Source organism: Pteronotus mesoamericanus, unplaced genomic scaffold, assembly GCF_021234165.1.
Source record: "Pteronotus mesoamericanus isolate MK-2021 breed Mesoamerican mustached bat unplaced genomic scaffold, CSHL_Meso_final contig_94, whole genome shotgun sequence".
Lineage (NCBI taxonomy): Eukaryota > Metazoa > Chordata > Mammalia > Chiroptera > Mormoopidae > Pteronotus > Pteronotus mesoamericanus.
Window position 1 is genome coordinate 33,218,845 of NW_026555285.1, and position 26,117 is coordinate 33,244,961.

At 39.9% G+C, this 26,117-nt stretch overlaps 1 pseudogene; it reads left to right on the forward strand.

The window, feature by feature from the left end:
• The first annotated feature begins 18,154 nt into the window (after window positions 1–18,154).
• LOC129081171 (60S ribosomal protein L26-like) lies at window positions 18,155–18,641 on the forward strand (annotated as a pseudogene).
• Window positions 18,642–26,117: the final 7,476 nt, after the last annotated feature.

Genomic DNA, 26,117 nt, shown 5'->3' on the forward strand with positions numbered 1-26,117 from the left:
GGACTCACTATTTTGTTGTAAATATGTGTAAAAACCCATTGCTCAAACTTTTCCAAGAAAAAGTGTCACATAATACAAGCAAACAAAATTTGTGCTCAATTCAACAGGATTCATGAATAATATTTTGTGCTTGCCTTTAATTATGTTCTAACGAGGACCATGTCTTCTATTTTAAATGACAGGCATTGGGTGATAAAACTTTATTCTTCATCAGAAAAGTTAGAGATTAGTCACATACTATATGGATTGGGCATTGACTATATCTTCCATTCCATAACCATCCCAGCTTCTAAAATACATGTTATGTGCACACACAGCACAAGACATGAAAAGACACCTAAATATTTACCACAGGTAATATTCAAAGGAAATTTTCTGTGACATAAAATAATTTAACTCAAATATATCCACCCCCCAAAACTGTCATAAGAGTTTTATTCATAAATGAAGACTGTTCTACAGAAAAATCCACAATAACCATACTTCGTCACTTAATCATCTATTAATTATACTTTATTCCATTATCTAGCATTCTAAACTATATTTAAATAAATTGAATAGGGCAATAAAACCAATGGCATAACATTAAATCTTTATATATTTAAGAGATCTGTTTGAGAGTGGCTATTTACATGAGGCAGGAACATGAAGTAAGCGATGGTATTTGAAGAAACAATTAGAGGATCCCAGGAGTGGGCTCCTTCCAAAATCATTCTCTCATCTATTCATTAAATATTTACTAGCCCCTCCTAAGTACAAGGCCCTCTTCTAGACACTGGGGTCATGGAAGTTGCTACAGATGAAATGTTTTTGTCCCTACCCTTCCTCCCAAAAAATATACATGTTAGAATTTAATCCCCAAGAGTTGGGGCCTTTGGGGGGTGATTAGGCATGGGAGTGGAGCCTTCACGCATGGGATTAATGCCATTAATAAAAACAACCCCAACAAGCTTCCACACCCTCTGCCTACGTGAGAACACAGTGAGGAAACAGCCATCTATGAACCAGGAAGCAGGTTCTCACCAGACACTCAATTTGCTCACACTTTGATCTTGGACTCTCCAGCCTCCAAAACTATGAGAAATAAATCGATGTTGTTTAAGCCACCTAATCTACAGTATTTAGTTTTAGCAGTTCAAACAAACTAAAACAGTGGTGAATAAGACCAACAATGTCTCGGCCCTCATTGAGTTTACATTCTTTGGGTAAATAAAATAAATAGTTAACTTAGAAAGGAGTTATATAGTGTCCTGTACTCGTGGGTGCTATGACAAAAACAGAACACTGTGATGCTTTTAAGCAGAATACAGCATTATCTCATTGGTAGAGAGTCCATCCTGATTACTATGCAAAGAATAAACTATAAATAAGACAATCATAGAAGCAGAGGGACTAGTCAGGATGCTATTGTCTTAAACAAGACAAGAAACAAGGACAACTCAAATTAGAGTGCTGCTAATGAAAGTGAGAAGAAGGGGTCACATGTGGAATCCACTTTGACGGTGGAGGCAACAGGATTTGTCCATGGATTGTAAGTGGAGTGTGAGAAAAAAGAGGTGTCTGGGATGATTTCAACGTTCGGAGACTGAGAAATACTGGGCGCAAGAGGACTCATTGACAGAGATGAGGGGCTCTGAGGGAAAAATGGGTGTGAAGGGGAAAACCTCAGGAGTTCTATTGGCTATGTTAAATTTTAGAAGCTTGTGAAACAACCGTGTAAAGATGCTGAGCAGGTAATAGAATATGCAAGTCTGAGGCTCACGGTGGAGAAACAAATACTGGCGTCATCAGTATACTGGTGGCACTAAAGCCTCAGGAATGGCTGTTATCATGTAGGAGATGAAAGCGCAAAGAAAGGGGAAGAGACCCAGAGACTGAGCTCGGGAGCATCGCAGTCCATGGTGGTCAGAAAGAGGAGGACGATCTAGAAAAGGAGTCTAGAATAAACAGCATCTAAAAGAAGGAAAAAATCCATGAGTGCCCAGCCAAATGCAGCCAGTACTTTCAGAAGAAGGAAAAAACCCAACAGGGTAAAATTCTGTTGACGGAGTAAAGGAGCACTGAGAATCATCCCGTGGACTTGGCAGTGGGGCATCCTTGGTGTTCCTGGTGAAAGTGGTTTCAATGGAGTACACAGTGCAAATGCCTGATCTGAGAAGAATCAAGAAATAAGGAGAAAAGTGAAGAAAGCAAATAGAGGCAGCTTAAGGAAGTTTTATGTAAAAGGGAGGTGAGAGATGAAAAGGTAGCCAGATGAGGGACCAGGTGTCCAGGAAGATTTTTTTAAAAATAGAGAATACTATAGCTTGATGTATGTTTACAGAAGAGCTCCAAGAGAGAAGGGAAAAATGATAATGCAAGAGACTTTAGGCCAGCTAAAAGGGCAGGGATCAAGTACCCCAAGTTGGAGTTGGCCTGATTTAGCAGAAAGGACAGTTCATCCGTACAAGAGAGAATATAGAATGCGTGGTATGGAGACAAGTTAGTAATTGAAGTAGAACACGGAAGTTCTTTTCTGATGGCTTCCAATTTCTCAGTGGTGAAAGGATCCAAGTCATTGGTTGATCGTGAGTATGGAGAAGAGGATATTAAAGTTTGAGGACAGCAGAGTGAGTATAACATATTCATCTGGAAGAAGAGAAATCAGGAACCAGAGTAACATTTGGATACAATGGTGATGGAGAATGGGAGTGACACATAGCCTGGGATTCACCAAAGGGAGAGCCCCACTGCGATGAGGAGGGAGGCACAGAAAGGCTACCTGAAGACCAGAATGAGAAGAGGGGATGTTCTAGTACTTGGGTCCATAAAGAGGCTGTCTATCTAGCAAAGTGGTACAAACATAAGATCATTGTAGGGCCCCGAGGACATGCTAAAATGAAGATTTAACATAATGTCTTTCATATGAAAAAGACGTACTGTAGCCCTGGCCAAAATGGCTCAGTTGGTGTCAACCCATAACCAAAGGGTTGCATGTTCGATTCCTGGGCAGAGCACATGCCTACGTTGCAGATTCATTCTCCAGTCTGGGAGGGCATACGGTCCCCAGACTGAGCGCATTCAGAAGGCAGTCGATGCTTCTCTCCTGCATGGATGTTTTTCTCTCTCTAAAAGCAGTGAAAATGTCCTCAGGCGAAGATTAAAAAAAAAAAGAAATATAAAGTAAGGTACTATAGCACCACAAAAAATGATGACTCTCAGAAGTCAGATGCACAGGGTTTAAGCCCAAGCTCAGCAGCTTTCCCATCTACATGATGTTGGATCATTTTCTTATTTCTCCTGAAACTCAGGTTCCTTATTTACAAAGTAAAGATGCTAATACCTCTTTTTGAAGATTGTTGTGATGATAAACAAGATACCTATAAAGAATCTTACAGAGTATAACTAGAACTACTAAGTTAAATGTTTGGACTTTTTTTAAACATGTCAGTTTAAACATATGTAGTTTTTAAAGGCTTTATTTTACTTTTACTTTTTTAATTTTTTAATTTATTGATTAATTTTGAGAGAGAGAGAGATCAATATATTGTTCCGCTTATTTATGCAGTCATTGACTGATTCTTGTGTGTGTCCTGACCGGGATCTGAACCCACAACCTTGACAGTCAGGACAATGCTCGAATCAACTAAACTACCTGGCCAAGGCAAACATATGTATTTTATCTCCACTCCCTCCAAAAAGCACATTAAAGCAACAACAAAAAATTTTTTAAAAAAGCCATGAACCCGCCAAGACAAGGAGAACCGAAAATAAAAAGCTTTTGAAAGTGCTATATCTGATCTGTAGGAGCTGAAACCTGCATGTTTTCCAACAAGAAGCAAGTTGTATCAGGAACAGAGCCCCAGAAAGGCTTAATAATGGAAGATATCAAGTATACATAAACTGGTTGATTATATGATGCCAAATGACCATGCCTTCCCAAACCCTCAGGGCAGTTTATTAGAGAAACTGAGATCTACGGAAATTGAGTCAGCGAGGCTGGTTCAGATGGTAGAAGTGAGACATCAAAATGAAGACAAGGACACAGCCCTTGAACAAACCCTCAACCCTTCTGTTCCGAGATTCCAGGTAACCAAGTTCCTACTCCACACACTGTATCAACATAGGAAATTCAAGAATTTTTTTTTCTGAGAAAATTAAATGCTCCAAAGAAAAGATTCATAAATACTGATATTTGACAACACTCCTGAAAAATACACAGGCTAGCCATGAACTCACCCTAAGAAAAGCTCAGTATTTGACAAGCCCCACTCATACTCAGAACTTGCAATTAACTTTTCAGTTAATTTAACTCCAAAATAAGACTATTCAGCAAAAGATCATCATAATTTGAGAAAGCTCTCCAAAATTAAACCTAGAATACAAAAAAAAAAAAAAAGAGGGGGTTGCAGATGCAGAGACCTTACCAGGAACAGAAGAATATTGGAAGAAAAGAAGGAAGGAAGAGAGGGAAGCTGAGAAGGAAGGGGAATGAAAAGAGAAGATTGCACCTATTAAACCAGAACATGAAAGCACCCTAGTAGATTAAAGCTGTAAGTACCTAATAAACTTAAATAGAAGGGTGGGAAGACAGAGTTGAAGTAATATTCACAAACCTAAGGCAAAAATCAAAGTGATAGACAATAGGACAAAAGAAATGAAATATTTTAAAAATTGGGCGTCAGTCTAGGAAGCCACACAACCAAACAATGAAATTCTGAAGAGAGAAAATAAAGACAATAATAAGAAGAAATTTATCAAAGAAATAATTAAAGGACATTTCCCAGAACTGAAAAATATAAATCTTTAGATGTAAATGGCCAACAAGAATCTAGCACAATAAATGGAAAAGACCTTATATCATTAACTTTCAGAATACCTGAGAAAGCAGTATATTCCAAAAGCTTCCAGAAAAAAATCAATTTACATACAAAGAAATAAGCATCAAGATGCACTAGGGTTCTCAATATTAAAGTTAGAAACTATTTTTTAAAATAGAGTAATAACTTTAAAATTCTAAGGAACAGTTATATTCAACCTCAAATTATACAAGGTCCAGAAGGTATCTAGCCATATAATATGAAAAATAGAAACATTTATTGAAGAAGATGCAAGGTACAAGAAACATGATACATAGGACAATGGCGCCTCAGTTCCCTTCAAAGTAGGTACCTTGGGAACTCACACAGTTCTCCCAGTCGCCATCAGCTGCCCCGTCATATTTTCCTGAATCTCATTGACAGTCTGAAATCTCTTCCCTTTCTAAGGTGATTTTAGTTTTGAGAAAAGCTAGAAGTTGCAGGACACCATACCTGGGCTGTAAGAGGGCTGAGTCACCTCGGTGATTTGATGTTTCAACAAAATACTCTACATGAGACATGATGCATGAGCGGGCATGTTGTCATGCTAAAGCTGCCAATCACCAGTTGCCCATAGTTGGGGCCTTCTGAAGCATCCAAATAGTTTCCATGGAGGAATGCTCAAGTTTAACACAAAATTTGGTGCAGATTCATTGCTCTATTTTCTCAGTCATTTTGAATGTGATGGCCACACAGTACACGTGCTCACTCAATGGTGTCTAATGCTCCCACTGACTAGTACAGTGAAGCCATCATTTTCACACATGTGCATTCCAGTCCACCCTCCTTGGCTGCCAGGTTACATCAATGTCATGCAAACTATTCTCCTTATTTTAACAATGGCTGGACTTTTTCCGGACAGACCTCGTGTACCCAACCAAATTATCAAACAGGTAGATGGAACTGCTTTAGCCCTACAACTTCCCAAATCATGTATTGCCCATGCACCCTTTCTCATAAATTACTGATACACTTTCTACTGAAGTAAGAAAGAGTAAATCAAGAAAGAAGAAGACATGGGGTCCAAGAATCAGAAGATTAAATGTATGAAATTTTTTTTTTCTTAATTTCAAGCCAATAATAAAGGAAGGACACAATGTGACAGCATTTATCAGGCCAGAGAATTCCTAGATTGACATACATGAGCAAAGGGGATACAGGAAGGACGTCAGCGGTGAGGCAAGCAGGTGAAGGCCTTGCTGGATGATCAGATACGTGTGATCACTTTAAAAGAGGCATTGAGAGGGTGTTGGTAGGATTCGAAGAATTCATGAAAATAACAAGAAAAATTAGCAAGAAAAAAACTGGCAATTATTAACACTAGGAGAAAATATTTCCTTAAAATTTTTGTTGTAGTGCGTTATTTTGCTCAGAAGTAAAATATATATATACATATATATATATTTACATTGTCATAATAATGTAAATACTAAAATTTTTAAACCAAAAATTAGAACTATGTTGGAGGAAGGTGCTATTATATAGGGAGAGTGAGTGAAGAGGGCTGTATCTTCATCCACCACAATAGCCGGTCAACAGATGTTTCTAAAATTGATAAATTAACTTAAGTAAACAGCACTATAAGAATGTTATCTAGAAACACAGAGGCAAAGGCCATAAGGAACAACTATCGGACTTGAGGGTGGTTGTCTCTGAGAAGCAACTCCGAGGAGCTGGGAAGAACAGGGTTGAGGGCTACCGGTCTCACTGAGGCTTTATTAAAAGTCTTGACTTTAAAATTGTGTGTGCCATTTTGATAAAACTATAAAATAATATTTTGAAATTAGCTTTTCATCCCAGAGTCTACTCTTTCCTTCTTTCCTTCCCTTAAATTCTAAACACTGGTAAATACATAGCCTTATGATAAAGAACACAGGGCAGGAAGGCAGTAATCGCACTGGATAGTCCAGGAGCACACACCAAATGTTTGCGGAGCTGCGTGGGGATTTATTTCACCCAGATTCTTAAATTCTTATCCTCATTTTCAAAAGGTGGAAGTTGGTGAACATAGAGATTTCTATATTCCAAGCAATTTTTCCATATAATCAGGATATGAAATATAAAGACAACTTCAATTCTAAAATAAGGTCTGTATTATATTAAAACATTGTTAAATTTTTTAAAAAACTGAACATTTTAACAAGAGCAGTCTCATATAAGCACAAAATTCACCAAACATTTATTTATAGAATTCCATAAAAGATTATCTTTATGATTCAATAAAACCTAAAGGAGAGGTCTTGGTTCCCCCTATGATGGGTAGTCCACCAACACCATGAAATATCATACAGAATGAAGCAATAGGTCTTGGCTAGAATGTCATTTTCCTAACTCTGAGAACATAAAATGCCTTTTGTGTCTTAGAATTAATAAAAGTAGCCCACTACATTCAGATGCTAGAAAATACCTGTAGTTCTTCCCATAAAGATAAAAACCCATCCTTACCCCCATTTTCCCTAGATCTTACAGCGTTTTCATTTGTTTTGGCTTTTTTGTTCAAGGTGCTAAAACAGCGCTGAAAATTGATAACAAACCAAGCCAACCTAATTTATAGTGTCAAAGTTAACTGACATTACATTAAACAGATCATCAACCATCAAAATTACTACAGCAGTGTTTATCTTCTAGATCATATTTCATAGTTTTGGATATGTCAAATATGCCTTCCCACTGAGAGGCAAATGTGGACATATATATGCTAGGAAGTCATCCACATGGGGAAGACTCAAAGCAGATTTACAAGGATTCATTACAGAACTAATCCATCCTAAAGTTGATTCAACAGGGACTTGATGTTGGGGTGGGGGGGATTCGTGTTATTGATTACTGCCTTAGGAACTGGAGTTCCTTATTGTTTGACCGAATGAAATTTCAGATCTGCAAGTTCGTGACCTCCAAATAAAGGACATTCATTTACCGCATGCTTTATTCAAATTAATGTTAATAGCCTCCTCCCACCTGTAACAGACTGAGAGCTCTCACCTGAAAAGCTGTATTCCTTTTATCACATTAAAGAGCAAAAGGCCACAAACATGCTCAAAATGCTGAAAGTCCCTTTAAAACATATAAGCCTTTTAGAATAATGATGAGAAATAGTCTCCCAACCTCCATGCCGATCACTCATCCCAAGCACTTAATACGAGCCTTTGCTTTCTGGCTTAGCCACCTCCTGCCGCCCCAACCACGCACACTAAAAAAAGTATCCGTGAATGTGTCAGCCACGACACACAAGTGACTGACTTCCGGCAGCCACCCTGCCAGTCCACCTCATCTTGCTCCCAGTTCCAAAACTCCAAGGTACTAATTGGAAACAATGGCTCCCCTTCAGACTCCTTGTGCCTATGTCTTTACACTGCACGTGAGGACAATAGCACAGGTTTCTGTCTTTGAAAGGCTCATAGTTTATGTGCAGAAACAGCAGCCAAACGACAACTGCCAGATAACGGCTGAGTACTAGAGACGTGAGAGGGAGGAGCAGAGGGAGGAGCAGAGGGAAGGAAAGTAGCCCTTCGGTCTCCGTTTGTGGCAGCGTATGGGCGTGGCCTTGAAGGTTAGGGGGCGGGGACATCCACAGGGTCCCAGGGCAACGTTCCAGTCTGGGAGAAGCATCTGAATAGCACAGCATTGCCTGCAAGCATAGTGCTCTCAGGATCCTGTAAGTGGGCTCCACGTAACTGAGGCTGGAAGGCGCGTTTGGCAGAGAATGGAAAAAAATGAGGCTGCAAAGGCAAGATTTAGGAATATATTATAAAGGGTCTTGTATGCTGAGCGAAGGAGCTTGTACTTTTATCTTGTAGTTTAAAGGGAACCATTCAGAATTTTTAAGAGAATGTAGTCCTGTGAGTTTCAAAATTAATCTACCTCTTCATGTTTTACCACAAATTCACCTAAGAAGACTCCAAAAAGCTCCATTTTAGAGTTGATAGGAGGATTCATTCACCAACACAAATTCCTCTGGTGGCCTTAGATCAAGAGCCCATAAAAGGAGAGCATACATCTTTTCTATGTGTTTCATACCCCCTTTGATTCCGCTTTAGCCCTAAGCAAGGGGGCTTTAAGTGCATGCTAAATCTATTCCTAGAATTTCCTAAAGTAATCTCCAGCTTCGGGTCTTCTACAAATAATATTCACCGAAGAAAACTCAGGAGGCTCTCATATTTGCTCTACCTATCGCTTCATCTTTTAGGACCAGTATATCCCAATAAAAATTGTCAATGTACTTGGATTTCTTGCTTTTTCACCAATCCACTCTGTGGGCACATGGGCTGATAATGACTCCACTCCATCACCCTCAATGTCAGGTGCAAAGATGTGACCCTGAGTCACCTCTTACTTATAAGCAAAGACCATTTGCTTGGCATTCCTAGGAAAAGAGATCCTTTTTTTAAAGTAGAGTAAATGCTCAATAAATGCTGACTGCTGGACTAGTGAGTGCCTCCTGCTAATTTCTAAACAGATTAGAAGAGCAGCAAATCCCCAGACAAGGCCACATGTCCAGGGCTGATAAAACCAGAGCATACGCACAGCCAGTCAGCACGAGAATCAGCCTTACCTGAACTGCCATTTCGAGATGGTTCCTTGAAGAGCCAAGCTGCACAGTGCCAGATGGACAGATGGAGTTTATTCAGAAATGTCTCCAGGGAGCAGGCTAAAAATTGCTACCAGGGCTCAGGAGACACCGGCCCAGGCCTGGAAGCCACTGGCTTGAGGCCAGTGCACATCACAGTTACAACCTGGGCTTCTTCTGTTGTAGAGAAGCACTGGAGACAGGGGCTTGGCTCCTACCCTGCATGGAAATCCCCCACACAGCTCCTCTGATCAGCCAACACTTGTTAACAATGACCCCAGGCATCACGTTGACGGAAGCGCTCTGTGGGTAACATCAGCACCTACCGATATGACCACACAATTACTCTGCATTGATTTTTTTAATCCCCCTTTACAATTTTAAACATTTTAAGGTTATTTTTCAGCCTAATTAAAGATAGAATATTGAACTACTTTCTAAAGCACCGTTATATATTTATCCCATGCACAGCCCTTATGCTAACTACTATCCCTCTTCTGGAGACCAGAGAGTAGACCTTGAGAAAGTAAGTGACTCGCCCATCGGTGGCTTTTAAGCAGTGGAGCCAGAGCCGCCTCCCAGGTTTTTCTGCTTCCTTGGCCAAAGCTCCTTCCTCGGCACCACACCGCCCCGTGCTTGCTGAGACCCGTGGGCACAGGGAAGAACTCAGGCCGCGGGGAGGAGGGGTCCCCCAAGACTGCTTTCAGGTGTGCAATGGCCCTCTGATCCGGAGGAACTAAGAGACGAGAAAGGAGGGAGGCAGAGAAGACAGGTGGAATGCAGGGGAGGGGAAGGAAATTTAACTTGCTGATTTCCACCCCTTCAAGCAAGCCTTACAATAAACGGGCACAAAATTTAAAGCATGTTTCATAATTAGAACTATGTCTAGCTTCAGTCAAACAAGCCAGAATTTTCAAATGTGCAGAGCATCAATGCGTATTTTCAGAGCAACTTCTGTCAAACAAGGTGTTTGGGGCATTACTTCCCTTTCTCTCTGCCATTGACCATTGCTGCCATTTCTGATCTGATGGCCATCAGTGACAGAGAAGCAGGAACCTCCTGATGCATTAGGAAAACCCATGCCAGGGGGCTGCTGAAGGCCTTGGGTGTCATGCCCTGGGGAAGGGGGTTCGAACCGGCCAAAAGAGGCATTATATTTACCTTCTGCTACCAATTTCTTTTGCTACAAATCACATATTGTTTTCTGCAATCTTCGAACGTGCAATACCCATTATTTCTCTCTTTTCCTCAGAACCCACATCTTTTTTCCATGTTGTACCAGAATTTTTTTTTTAGGGCAACCTGACCGAGGAAATATTTTGTGAGATGCAATGAGAAAGACAATCCCTAATGCTCCGTACATTGTAGATCTTCTGGGGGCCAATCCTAGAAACATCAAGTTATAAATTGTAGGACTTTTGATTACTGAAGTGTAATAATTAAATTATACAGAGATTTCCTTCACTGTAGGGTTGAAAGGAACAAAATCACTGGTAATTGGTCTCAACCAGAGTCAATAATGTTTTTCTTTTTATTTACATTTGGTTTTCCTATAAACTGCCTACTGGGTTGTGAGGAAGCAAGAGGCTAGTAGAAAACTGAATCCCCATCCATCAGTATTAATCTCACACTTTACTCTGGCTCCATCCATTTATCTTTCCGACACAAATTAGAAATTCAAGAGTTTTAACAAATGAGCCTGCAAATGTAAACTTATTAGGCCATATATTTTTACTACACACTGTGCAGTGCCCTCCACAAAGCTGTCCCTTCAGAGAGCATTTTCCTATTTTGTGTTATTGATGGCAGCTAACTAATCACATTTTTAATGTTGTCTTTGGGGAGGGCTGTTTGAGTGAATGTGCAAGCTAAACTACCCAGAATAAATCTACCTTATTAAATGCTTGAAATTATGTGTCTTTTACGATAAAGAAACTCCCGAGCATTGTTACATTTGCTAACCTTCTTTCCGCAGGAATCAAAAGACTGGGATTAATTAAAATAATACATCAAAACTGGGGTGGTGTACAGAATGTGTCTATGTGTGAGAAAAGGCCAAGAAAAATTGGTTAATTGGTCTCTTCATCCCTATTCACTCCCCTCCATCCAAATAGCTTTAAGTGTTGCTTTCTGAACTGAAACTACAATAATGTGAGCAAGGGGGAGACTCACCCTGCCTGCCTGTAGACAATGGCTGGTCCCCATCCCTGTCCCCACCCCTAAGAAATTCGATCTAGTTTCCATATTGCCTTTCTGATTAAAAAAGAACTCCAAATATTTTGGTCCCTAGACCCAGAAGCTCTGAAACATAAAGTATAAATATATTGTGAGCCCAGCATTGTATTTCTTCTAAACAAAGATGCAGATTTAAGGCCTCTGAACAGTATCATGTTTCACGAGCATTAGAAGAAAACATCTGGCAGGTCAATGCTTCATCCTTTCAGCTCAGGTCCTCCTTTCCTTTAGCTATGGCGGGTCTTGGATGGCGGGCCTCCCTCAGTACTATGTACAATCATTTCATTATTCTGAGTAGGTTTAATTACTGGCAGGTCCTTTATTGCTGAGCTCAAGTGCTAATCTGAGCCCTGAGAGCATCTGCTTTCTACCTCTGTTCTTTGTAAGTTTGGCGCTCTCAGAAGCAAATGCCTCCATGGCCGTAACTCTGGCTTGTCACATAAATTTCAAGGATAACAAATGATGCTTAAGCTTGAAAGACGAAATGGAGATCATCTGGGAGCCAGGGCTCTCAAAGGCACAAGTGGCACAGAATTTGGAGTCCGCAGCAGTATGTCTACTTCGGGACAGAAGGAGGCGTTGTTAGAAATTTGCCAGTGGCAGGGGCGGCCGGTGGGGACATGCTTGGAAAGTGGGAGGTGATAAAGCAAGAACTTGATTTTTTGCAAATCATGTCTCAGTGACTTGACTGTCCTGCTTGAGATGTATGGCCTTTGTGAAAATGACATTCGAACACGATCAGCATATGCTCTTCATAGAAATTAAAGGCACAAGCATTTCACAAGCACATAAGAGATGGTGTTAGTGTTCCCCTGCAATCAGAGTTTTCCCTCTGTTCCTTGGCTTGGAGGGGAAACAGAAACCTGATTAGTACTTAAGGAGAGTGTAATGGCTGATAAATCGGCCTTAATGTTTCAAAACTAGACAACTACGCTCAGGTTGCCTAGAATTTATTTCTTGACTACATAGATACACTCATTTTTCTCACTCAGTCACAGGAATCAACAATTTAACAAAGCGCTGGCTCTTTTGAAGTGTATTTCTTATTTATCTTGGATTAAAGATTTAGCTGTTATCCCTAGCAAGGATGCAATGGGAAGAAAGGTAAAGGCTGATAAATTAAAAAGAAAGTCACGGCTGGCACAGGTGAAACTGACTGGGAAAGCCTTCTGCGTTCGAATCTGATTTGAAAAATGAAAGGAGGTGTTTATTTACTCACTCAGCAAATATTTATTGAGCACCTACTTGGAGCTGGGACCTGTGTCAGGTGCTGGGAAGACAAAGCAAGTGCCCTGAAGGAGCCAGTGGAGAAGACAGCCAGGCAAGCAGGAAAGGCTGTGACAGAAACGTGAACCAGGCATTTGGAAGCTAGACAGTCACTAAAGAAATATCCCTTCCTCTCAAAATTCTGTTTGTTATGATGCTTAGAATCTAAATTACACTTGCTTTCATTACATTCACGTGGAGGGGAAAATTCTATTCTGCTGTTATGTTAGAGGATATAATATTCACATTTTAAATAGTTACATTGTTACCTTCATTGGGAACAAGGTGAAATTCCACATCACAGAAGAGCTTCTGAAAAGTTGGTTTACACAGAATTAAATAAATTATCATTTGAAATGGCCCATACTAAATGATATTTATTCTTAAAGAGCACCCTGCAATTAATCCTTTATTTAAGCAAAGAACCCTGTTTCTATTTGAACAATCCCCATGTTTATTTGCAGTATAAGCCTGGATTTTCATATATTAGGTTTGAATCTCAAAAAATCTTAGTGATAGGTCCCCAGGCAACACATTGTGTTGTCTTCTTTGGCCGTGATACTGTGCTTGCACTGAATAGAACAAAAGGCTTTAAAAGCACTAATCCCTCTTGCCCTCAGGATAAGGTCCAAACTCTTTAACCTTTCACGGATCTGGTCTCTGCTTAATCCTCCAGCTTCCCACTGAGTGACATAAAACAGTGGGATCTCTGTCAGCTTAGGTTCCTGAGTGACTAGGTGGAACAGAGACGCCGCCCCCCACCACTGTTCCCCTCAGTCACTTTGGATATATAATGTGAGCCATGCATAAATGACCCATTTTCTGAAACCACTTTTCTCATGCTCCTGGATTCAGGGGTCTTTTGCATCGCCTCTCCTCACTCGTTGCCCGCCTGCCGCCAAGTGCAGGACACTTTTCACACTTAAGCACTCTTGTTATCTTCACAATTTTTTACATACCTAAATACTATTTTTATTTCAATTAATTTCATTTTATCTACCTAGAACTTTTAGTTTGAAAATAAAACTATACTATCATTGTTGTGAGTAGAAAACCAGTATCACTTCCCAATAGGAAAAGATAACTGTAAAAACCATGACTCTTCAAAGAATGTGCCCCATTAAATCTTTGATGTGCCACTAGTATAAATGCAATGCCTTTTTAGAAATACTACTTAAGTCCTAGTTGCTGTGGCTCGGTAAATTGAGCGCTGGCCTGTGAATGAAAGGGTTGTCGGTTCGATTCCTGGTAAGGCCACATGCCTGGGTTGTGGGGCCAGATCCCCAACAGGGGGCGTGTGAGAGGCAACCACACGTTGATACTTCCCTCCCTCTCTTTCTCCCTTCCTTCCTCCCTTCCTAACATAAATAAGTAAACTCTAACAATTTCTTTTTAAAAAAGAAATACTAGTAAAGGAAAGAAAGGCATAGGCCTTGACGTCCAACAAAATTACATTTCAATCCCAGCTCCACTACCTACCATGAGTCCTCAGGTTGTTACCAAACGCAGATCCAGCTGCCTGCCACCACGAGCCAATCTCATGAGAATGGTACCGGTGAGAAGGAAATGGTTTATTCAAGTACTGGCCACCTGAGAAGGTGGGACACCCTTGTCCCAAAGCCCATCTTAACATCTCACATCCGGCAGAGGTTTAACTCCTCACATCACATAAGGAGGGAGAGGGAAAGCAGAACAGAGATCAAGGGGAGGAGTTGAAATGTTCTCTAGGTGCAGACCAGCACAGTGCATTCAGTAAGGACCTCGCAACTGGTCAAGCAATGATCCAGTGTGTGTCTTCCTGGTTTTAGGTCATCATGGTTTTATGGTTGAAGTTCATCAAATCTCCCAGAGTGGGGATGATTGAAGGTCGGAGTCTATATCTTCTGAAGTTATTTCCGAGAATTCTTACACAAACATGCGCTTTATCTACAGGCTACATATTAGTCAGAGTCAGCATTTACAGAAACAATGTCAAAAGAATGGCGGAGTGGGTTACAATTCCTCACCGTTACAAGGTAATTTAGCTGACCTCTCTGAGCCTCATATTTTATAAGGTAGAAAACTATTACATCAGATTAATTTAAAGATTAAATAAGAAACATATGTGAAATTCCTGGCCCATATTTTTAGTTCTCAGTTCAATGGCTTTTAGTACCCTGGCACATTTTTCATGCTCAGAAATATGAGGCGTTGTGATTGTTATTATTTTGGTGTCACATAATCCCTAGATTGTGAGTTCCTTAAGGTATTGTATTTATTCATATCTGAATCCTCATAACATCTTCTACTGTTCTTTGCACATAGACATGGCAAATAAATCAAGAGATCTGTACACCACTTACCTGTGGCATTTGTTTTCCATCTCTTTATGGATAGAATCAACGGATCAGTTAAATTACTTCTCAAGGTGTGACTGTAAATCACTTGGCCAGGCTTTGCCTAATTCCCACCATAGGCTAATTGGGGATTCTTATCTTTGCAAACTGTCATTCTTCAAAATAATCTGTATCTTGTCTTAGGAGATTTATTAATTGGTAGCAGCAGAAAGTGTGTGAAATTTGAAGGTTGGAGACATATGATTATAATAAAAGAAAAAGCCACTTTTATAAATCAAAAATCCCAGGCTCCGAGTGTCACTCACGGCTCACCTTTCTTGGACACATCAGGAAGCCATTTGTAGTGGTTAAGCATCCAGAATCTAAAATTAAAGGTACATGGGTTACTAACCTCTCTGTTCTTAGTGTCCCCATTAATAGCAGTCTCCTCTTGGAGGTGTCAGAAGGGCTAACGGAGAGAATGCACAGAGCTTGGATGGGGTTAGGAGGCCCTGACGCAGAGCAAGAACTCGTTACGTGTAAGCTGTTACTACAGTCCTTTGTACACTTGATGACCGTTATTATAAAACTCTACTGTCTGAGTATAAGGGTTCAAACTTTGAATAACTGTAAATGCTTCAGGTAACTGAAGAGAGACTTTAGGCATCCTATTACTGCTTTTGTTTATATTTTAATTTTTCTATTCAGTTGTTTCATTAACCAAGATAAACTAGATTATGCTGTGGCTTAAAAAAAAAAAAAAAAAAGGCCAACAAAAGCTTTTCTCTCACTCTCCTCCCTGGCGATAACCCCCCAGGGCAGCTCATCCCCACGTGCTGGAGTCTCAGGGCATCTCCATATCAATAGGAACGTCTTTCATTGCAGTGGGAGGGGCGAGCAGTCTGGAGACTCAGTCATTCTAACATTCTTCCCCTCCAAGCCTTGGCCAAAGAAAATTGCACAGCATACCCATCCTCAGGGCAGCAGGTGGGGAAAGGCCCACCCACCTGCCGGAAGATGAAGGAGAACCAGACACTGAAGAGCTAATGCTTGCCAGGGTTGTGAATGGTCCTAATCATCACTCATCCGGGACTGGGGCTGCCCATTATAAATTCTCCAAGCTCTTAACAAAAAGCTGTTATTACATTACGAATCCGAGAAAACACTTAACAAAATTCCAAAGCAGACATTAAAGATCATGAAAGAAAAATCCTACTGAAACATTTTTAATTCACCCACAATTTCAGGGATTTATGATAGCTTCTTTTCCCACTCAAAACTCTGACCTTATTTCATGCTAGAAGAACAGGAGTTAGTTCCCTTCCTTTGCTGCCTCCTGAGCAGTTAAGAAAGGAATGTAATGCTCAGATCCAATACAATGTGGGATCTGGGCTTTAATCCATTGGATTGTGTTACTTGTTTTAGACAGAGGAACAACCTACAGAAAATCACTTCCCCATGGCAAAGAAGTGTCCCCATTTTATAGATTCCTTCCAAATTCTCTGTTTTTTCATAAAATAAAAATTTTTGTACTTCTACTTGCTCTACTCATTTATCTCCCTAGTTTACTTTTTTCTTTCACTGTCAAGCTACTGATACAAATTATATCCCAAGTCCTGTTCATTATTTTCCTTCTATTAATTTCCACATTTGATCACCAAATCTGCACCCGCAGCCTCAATCACTCCAGCTTCATCCACACCTCACAGATCTAGAAACACACTCAGAATATCCCCCCCAAAGCCAACAATCTCTCTTGCACTATCTTAGTTAATATTCTGCCCAAGTTTGAGATGTGAATGAACTCTGATTTCTTCATCTTTTTTGACATCCAATTTTACCTGGTCTTAAGGCCCATTAATTCCTTTTATGAAATCTTTGTTTTCTATACTCCTCCCTTTCTACTTTTTACCACACTATACTTAGTACCTCACACCTGGACCATCCAAACCATCTTTTAACTCATCTCTCTTTCTCCAGGTTTTTCTGTTCCCCAATGTAAGCACGCAGCCTGCATAATCATCTTAAAACATTGCCTCTCTTAGGTTAATCTCCAGAGGTAGGGGAAGAGGACCCTTCTACAACTTGCCACTGAGTATAGTAATAAATGCCAACTCCTCTTCTTGATTGGAACTTTTGTCTTAAGCATCAATTTTCTACCAGACAAAATCAAAAGCACTCACTAATCTAAGGAGAGATCATCTACTTTCTTTCTCTGCCTTTCCCCCATTCATCTCTTCTCCCTAGCACTTGGCCTCCTGTCTTCAAACCCCACTTCTCATTTACAACCTGAAAGAAATGCCTTCATAAACTCTTTCGAACCAGGGTTGGCTCTGCAAATGCAACATAATTTGTATACAAATAATCAGAAAGCAGCATCCCACAAAACGCCACTTAGCTGTAGTTTGTTTGGTCAACATGGTGTGGTTGTTGCTATTGTTTAAACTAAATTTTAATACATTTAGGGACCACATACACTCTTTAGTTGCCTTATCGCTTGAGTATGAAAAACCCACGTCTATGCCATGCCGTGCTGGTGGCATTGTTTATTTCATAATCCTTATATGTGATTTAAAAATAATAATAATAACACATATATGTTGTGTTTATTTTTCCAACTCATTTGCATGTTTCCTAAGGTCAGGAAAATGTTTTTATACAATTAAAAACATCAATAGGGCAAGATGAGCAAAAAGCACTTTGTAAACATAACTAGTCCAAAAGTTGTTGAGCACGAAGCCCCACCAGCATGAAGAGGGTGTCTTAGAGCTACTCGGGGACCAAGATGGTTTTCGTTAGTGGGGAAGAAAATGTTTATGCTTGTATTCATTCATGAATTCCTTCAGCATTTTATCCCAAAGTAAGTTAATATTTAAGAAAAAAATATTTCTATTTAATATTTCTATTTGCATCTGTCTGGACTGTCCCCTTTTATGGCCATCCCTGAACCAGCAGCGGTCCAAGTGAAGTTCAAGCCCTCTGTGACTTCTGACCAGACCAAGGACCATAAAAGGCATTTCAATGCACCTTCCGCCTTTCGCAGGAAGACTGTGTCTTCTCCCCTTTCCAAGGAGCTGAGATAGAAGTACCAGGTTCGATCCATGCCCATTTGAAAAGATGATGAAGTTCAGGTTGTGCAAGGATACACAAAGGGCAGCAAACTGGCAAAGTAGTCCAGGTTCACAGGAAGAAATATGCCATCTACACTGAATGAGCGCAGCAGGAGAAAGCTAAGGGTACAACTGTGCCTGTGCGCATTCACCCCAGCAAGGCGCTTATCTCGGAAGCTGGACAAAGACCAAAAATATCTTTGAATATTTAGCCCAATTTCACCAAATAGGAAAGGAAAAGAGCAAATACAAGAAAGAAACAATTGGAAAGATGCAGGAAAAAAGTAATCTAATATACAACTTTCATTAAAAACTTAAAAAAAAAAAAGAATCCATTTGAGAGCTCTTCACATTCCAAATAAAAAGTACTTATTGAAGCAGGTAGGTCCAATATGGATAAATGAATAGAGATAACTTCAAAAAAAAGAATATAAAAATTCAGCAGAGAGGAAAAAATAATCTCAGCGTTTACAATAATTTGGAAATAGAATAGGAAAATATTTGCAGGAAATATTTTGAGAAAATAGCAAGAGCTGGAATATAGCAGGGATTGAAAGAGTAAATTAATAATTATTGACTACCTTATTACTGCCAGCCAGTATTTCACATGCCTTATGTCACAGTAACCATACGAGGTTAGTAATGTTTGTTCTTACCCTAAACAAGGAATTGAGGTTTGCAGGATTTACCTGAGGTTACACAACATGGGAAACGATAGTGTCAGGATTCAAACCAGGATCTGTCTGACTCGAAGCCTTACATTCATGGGACTGGGCAGCACAGCCTCCTACAGAATAAAATAGAAATAGTGGATAACTAAGTGGGTAACAACTGGTTCAGTAGTTTATTTTTAACTGTGAAAAACTTTTAACTTTGTTCAAAAAAAAAGCCACAGAAAAATAATTCTAACCATGCCAGAAGTTAACTGATTGAGGAGAACCGCCTAGGATGTGGCTATTTTAATTGAAATGAAGAAGAGGTGTCAGGCCCAGAACTGCTAGCAAAGGCCTGGCATTCATCTAGAGAGGCCTCTGCCTAGGGTGAGACTTTGACGTGACGAACTAGCAAAGGCAGGAAATGCCAGCAAGACCAACATGGTGAGGGCAGAGACTGCAGTTGACATTGCAAAATGGCTCAGACTTTGTGGATGATGATTTTGCAATACAGTTCAATACCCATAAAATGTTTATGCCTTATGAAACAGAAATCTCACCTTGGAAACTTAGCTCAGTGAAATAATACAAAGGTGGGAGCAGGAGGGAGACAGTCCTGAATGAACAGAGATACAGGTAACTGTTTATTTATAAATTAAAAAAAAAAAACTACTGGTAATAATAGAAATATCCAATAGTTGGAAAAATATTGGGTCAAGTATGGAATATCATAGAAACCCATTAAAATGTGAAGTGATTGTTTAGAGACCTTAATAAAGTATTAAAACAGGTCAAAGGCAAAAAACTAAAGCATTAATCTTGTATGTACTATAATAGCTACTATTTTTGAGCACTCGCTCTGTGCTGACTTTGGATCTAAAGCGTCATGCATAGTAATTCTCTTACTCTAATAACTATCCTATGAGGAAGGTGTTCCCATCTTCTCCGTTATGTAGAAGAGAAATCTGACATTAACGAGTTACACCCAAGGTCACACAGCTCCTGAGAGCATGAGACAGGATTCCAACCACTTAGCCTGGCTCTACAGCCCAAACTATTAACCAGTGTCAATGGTGGCTCCATAATTACAAGATCCATAATCAAGCCAATGCAAAAATGAAATAGCGTATCTGAGTAAAGAATAAGGGATATTACTGAAGAAGAATGAAAAACATTATTAATTTATTTTTTTCCTACTCCTCATAGGCCCTGTGATAATTGTAATAAGAGATTTTTCTGATAATGGTTTCATTCAATCCTTCCTGAAGTGTTAAATCAATTTTTGTGATTCTTTCCATATTTTTGGTTTAAAGACATTAAAATATCTCATCATCGATATTGTTCCTATGTAACTAGCCACATCTATTTGAAATTTATATATGCAGGCTCATACGGACTTTCATTCACAAAATAAAAAATTGTAATAACATAAAAATAGTCAGATATAAACAAAATATAGTAGGAATAAAATTATTCCCCTATCTCTGTCAAAAAAAAAAAAAAGGTCAACTCTTAAACGTGTTGTTTTTAAAGTGGTAAACATTTCATATCCTAATCTAACTTCTTTGAACTAAAATGGGATTATACATTGTAAAGAGATTAGTGCACACCCAATTTTTCAAATTATATTTAATCCCTCAGTAGTTTAGCAGGTTGTGGCAAAGAGATTTTTCTTAAGCTATTACTATATAAAACTGTATACATGTTCAACTATTCCTTTAATTAATCCATATCATACAATCTAATAAAAATAAATCCCAAAAGATACTGCAATAAATGATGTGACATCCAACTTTCACAAACCACTGTTGCTGTAATGTCACATTTCATTTCAACACTATTTCAAGAATATAACCGTCAGAATCTCCAAGATCATTTATGCTGTATTCAACCTGTAAAGCTTTCAATTTTAGTTAATGTCACCTTCCTTGTTGCTTGAACATTACATACCTAAAATACTGGGGACAAATTAATGCAGTAAAGCAACCAGAGGCATTATTATAAACAAAAGAAATATTTGCATGTGTGACTCCTGGAAAACACGTTTTTTTGACTTTATACGCATACCTTCTGCATTGTTTTAATGGGCATCAAGAAATTACCAATCTACAATAGTTAAAGCCTCTTTATAACAAATATTGAACCAGACTGTATGTAGTATACATACAGATTTTCAAAACACCCATATTATATACCATTTAAACAGAATCCATGAGATTGAATGTTGCAAGCAAAGGAGTGTTATCCATTGTTTCTAATACTATTTCAAATGGATTCATTTGAAACCTTGATTAAAAATGTATACTGGTATGTCAGGTAAAGTATTGGGAAGTAGAAATGTGCTTTTTAAGACCCACTATACAATTTTTATCATTTGAGGAACAGGAAGTAAGAAGCAAAACAACACATAGATTTTAAAATAACATATAAAACTCGCTCCTACTCCCATCCTTAATTTTTTCCTACCAAAGAGGTTATATAAAAAAACTAAATTTACCAAATGGAAGAGCACACAGCAGCATACACCAGCATTGTAAAAATCAATTTAAGAAGTGCAACTGCAGTTGTCTTTCCTGGGTTTTTAATTATGTGTTTGTTTGCCATGGTGGCCTAATTTAGTCAAGAAGATGAGCCCACATTAAAAGCTGGTAGGAGAGGTAAGTAATCCCCAGGGTGGGCAGCTTGTGCTCCGGAGTTTAAAAGCTACATACACAGAGGCAGAAGCCGAGGCACGTTTGAGAAGGGGGTCCACATGACAAACAGTGAAAGGCGAGCAAATCAAATTTTTCACAATTAGTTGAACAACAACTGTGACAGGTTTAGCGCTTAGCATTTTCATTTGTGTGCTCAAATTTGGTTATCTGTCCTCTTTTATGCAAATGCGATGTGACAGGAGAAGCTGGGAGCGCTGGAGCGGGCCAATCACTCACAACAGGGGCCAGGGCTGCTGGGCTGGGAGGCCGGGATTAAATGGACCGGATGCTGATGGATAAATGACAGGAGTGGCGCCGAAAGCCTCATGAACTGATTTAAAACTTCTGAGGGAGGATGCCAAGCCTATAATTATGCTTTATGCCCCAGCCTAAACTGTCAAAAATAAAAAGATAACAGAAGCATATAAATTGTACCAAATGAATATTATCGGCATTCATAATGTAACTAAACCCAACATGTTTATCCTACATTGAAAAATAGATAAGATTGGAAGGCTATGTTCTTAGACCACAGGCCTTAGGACTGAAGCAAAGTTTAAGAACTTGTAAACGAAGCGCAACGGCTAGAAATCCAAGACATCGCGTCTTTCTTCTGAAAGGGCTCCCATCTCCTGGGAGGAAAAGGCCACCTCTGCGAAGCTGGCTCAGTCAGTTCACCTTCAAATGTATGTCTGCCAAGAGGTGCAGGTTCGCGGTGGCAGCTCCTGTACTCGGGAGCACAGTCACAGCCCCCAGGGGACTCAGGGGCCATTTCCACAAGTGTGTAGGCTGTCTGGGCTCTGTCCCCAAGGACGCTACCAGGCTATGATTGCATCAAGCCAAGAGGGCTGAAGAACAGTAGGGCTTGTTATCTAGCTTGCTTCACCTGGGTCTTAGATTTTTATTGTCGCTACAAGTTCTTAATACAATGTTTTACAGCATTAAGTTTTTCATACGGTAGAGTCCTGTCTGAAAACAAGGATATGAATGAACTATTTTGCTCAGTACCTTTCAACATTTGACTTTCAATTTCTCTGTTATCACTATACACACATACATCCTTCTGGGAAGACATCGATGATTTCAGACAAAAAGATAGAAAAGTCCCACGCATGTGCTTTATGGATAAATACATACACATAAAAGGAGAATGTAAACGTAAAATCTTTTTATAGCCCTGGCTGTGATGGCTCAGTGGATTGATTGAGTGTCAGCCTGCAAACCAAAGGGTCTCTGGTTTGATTCCCAGTCAGGGCACATGCCTGGGTTGCAGGCTAGGTCCCCAGTAGGGGGCGTGTGAGAAGCAACCACACACTGATGTTCCTCTCCCACTTTTTCTCCCTCCCTTTCCCTCTCTCTAAAAATAAATAAATAAAATCTTTTTATAAAAAAAGAGGATACCAAGCAATACCATACAATATGAAGAGATGCAGAAAGGAAAGATGGTAACAAAGAGAATACTCACATGCAAGGAAATACATAAATGTTAAAATGTAATTTGTCCCAGTCAATTGATGCTATAAACTAATAAAAATTTTTGTTCTTTATAATAAACCTTGACATAATTTGTTACCTAGCCCATCTCTTAAAATTCATCACAAGATTAACTCTTGTAGAACATGTCATAAAATTCAGAAAATATTAATTGATACATAGATGCATTTAAAATAAAAATATCAATTCCTGTGCAAAGACTCTACCCTAATATGCTAATGAGAAACAAACCTATCTTCATAAGACTATAATAATATTATAGATAAAATGTTTGCTACTAAGCAAACCCCTTTCTAAATTTTTGTAGAGGTAAAAATACATGTGCTGAAAAGTGCATATCAGAAATACATATATTAAAGATATTTTGCAAAGTACCCACCATCCAAATCAAGAAATGGACCATTCCCAACACTTTAGAAGCTCCTGATATGCCCCTTCTCAGCCATTAACCCTTCAAACATAACCATTTTGGGGAATTCCTTTAGCAGTTTGATTTTGCCCATTTTTTAAATTCATACAAACTGAATCATACAAAATCTGCTCTTCATGGTATGACTTCTTTTGAGGGATGTGAGAGTATCTGACTTCCTAACTCAATACTCGGTTTGTGATATTTACTTGTATTACATAACAGTAGTTTTTCCTTTTTCATTGTATATTCCACTGTAGGTATAAGATATTCTACCATCGATGAATACTTGGTTTGCTGCTATGAATATTCTTGTACATGAACTCTGGTGCATATATTTTCATTTCCATGGAGTATGTACCTAGAAGTGGGACTGTTGTGTCATTGGATATACACATATATTTTAATATGCATTTATAGCTTTAGTAGATTCTGCCTAATAGTTTTCTAAAGTGGAACAAAGTACTTTTTATATATTAAAAAAACCTCAAAATGCCCTGTTAAATTTTGTTTTAGTTTCCAAAAAAGGAGGAGGAGGATGAGACGTGAGGAAGGAAGGAAGGAAGGAAGGAAGGAAGGAAGGAAGGAAGGAAGGAAGGAAGGAAGGAAGGAAGGAAGGAAGGAAGGAAAGAAGGAAGGAAGGAAGGAAGGAAGAGTAAGTAACAAAAAATCAATACACACATCACACATACAATTCTCAGCCAGGAAATAATGCGCCCAAACTGTAACCTGAATATTGAGTTCTCCTAGCCCTGCCAATGTCTTACATGCCTGCCTGTGGAAAGAAAGGTGTGGTAGTCATGGCTGCCAACTCTGATTCCATCTGCCCAAGGAGTTTATTAAATGTACTAGAGAATTATCAGTTCATTGAGTAGCTTCCCAAAAAATGTGCTCTCGGCTAAAGCTAGATATATCTGTCCACGAATTCCTATTCTATGTGGCAGACACAGGACCCATTCTCCATTATTCAGAACATTGTTGGAGGCAGCGAAAAGAGCACCGGTGTTAGATTGGTGGAGTCAGACCAGATACTGATTCAGCAACCTCAGTCCTCAAGTTCTGGCTAGAAAAGAATTCAGAGCCCAGAGTCACACGTTAAGAGGAAATTTACTTAGAAAGTCACAGAGATAGAAGTGAGTTGTAGAAGAAATGGGCTCAGAAAACAAGCTAGAGGGGCCAAAGAAGGGCCCTTGGAGCTTAGGAAAAAGAGAGAGACAAGGAAAATGTGCCTGAGGGGTGGGGGGAGAGAAATGGCGAGGACATGCTCCCAGAAGGGCAAGCTGGTCCTCAGTTCTACAGGCTTTTCAAGGCAGGGATTTGGGGGGAGGTTCCAGGGGGGATCTCAATAGAATATTCATCAGCTTTCCGGGCATGTCCTTTCAGGGTCGTGGTCTCCACTCATTGGTCGGAGCCAGGACAGGGGGTCATTAGTTAATGCAGCTGGTCCTGAGGTCAGCTGTGGCATCACTTGTCCGATTTTGCCGCTTTTCTGGGCCTGCAGCCAAAACGTAACTTAGGCCTAGATGTGTCTGATGCATCTGTATCAGAATGTATCTGAACCACCTTGTCCTGGGGTTGTAATGCTTAAGGGCTATTTTCCAGTCCCCTGTTTGTTCCCCCTTGAGAAGGGATCTAACCCACATGACTAGGAACAAGCCAGGAGAGCAAAGGTCAGGGGAGGGTCCACACCGCAGGACCTGCATTCTGCGAGGGGAGGAAAGGTCGTCCTGAGGGAGGGGTCCTTGCTTTCCCAGTTCTGCCTGTCCCCAGGCCCCTGGGGCTTTCCACCCTGGGGACCTTCTGCACCTGGCCCACTGTCCTTGCTCTGCTCGCGTCTGTCCAAAAGCCTAAGCACAACATGAACCAGGTTTTTATTTCTCTAACACATCTGATTTTATCCTTTTAGAACAACAAAAAGCCTCGTGCACTTTTAGTCTATAAATGTGCTTTTTCAGTAGGTAAATGGAGAGACCTCATTGTTCAGCCCCATAGTGTCACACAGTTCAGGGACTGGACAACACTACTAGCCAATCATCGTGCCAATAAGGCTCATCGTACAGCCAAAATGGCGACATGCAGTGCAAGAATGAAACCCATTTGCTAACTCTATCTACCAGGCATGCCATCACAATTCAAAACATCAGCAACCAAAAGCTCTGAACTACATTGAAGTCTATGTCAGGGAAACAGATTTTAATAGCAAACAGGGAGAAGGAGTTGAGACCTGGATCTCTTCCTTCCAAGAAGATTCCTAGCCTGAGAATTTCCCCACTCTTCCACAGAAACCATCAGGGTCTACTCTACAGAGCATTTTTTTTTTTCTTTTTGGAGGGGCGATGGAGACACATATTAAAAACAAAGTCTTTACCTGCGATACACAGTCAGCTTGATCCTCCTGGGTCCATATAAGCTTTCCTCTGATGCTTGTTTGTCCAACCAACCCCACCTCCCTCCCCACCCTACCCACCCCCTCCCTCACCCCTGTTAGCCAACCTGCATTTATTGTGTCTTAGCTTTTGGCTGCATTAATGGCCAGG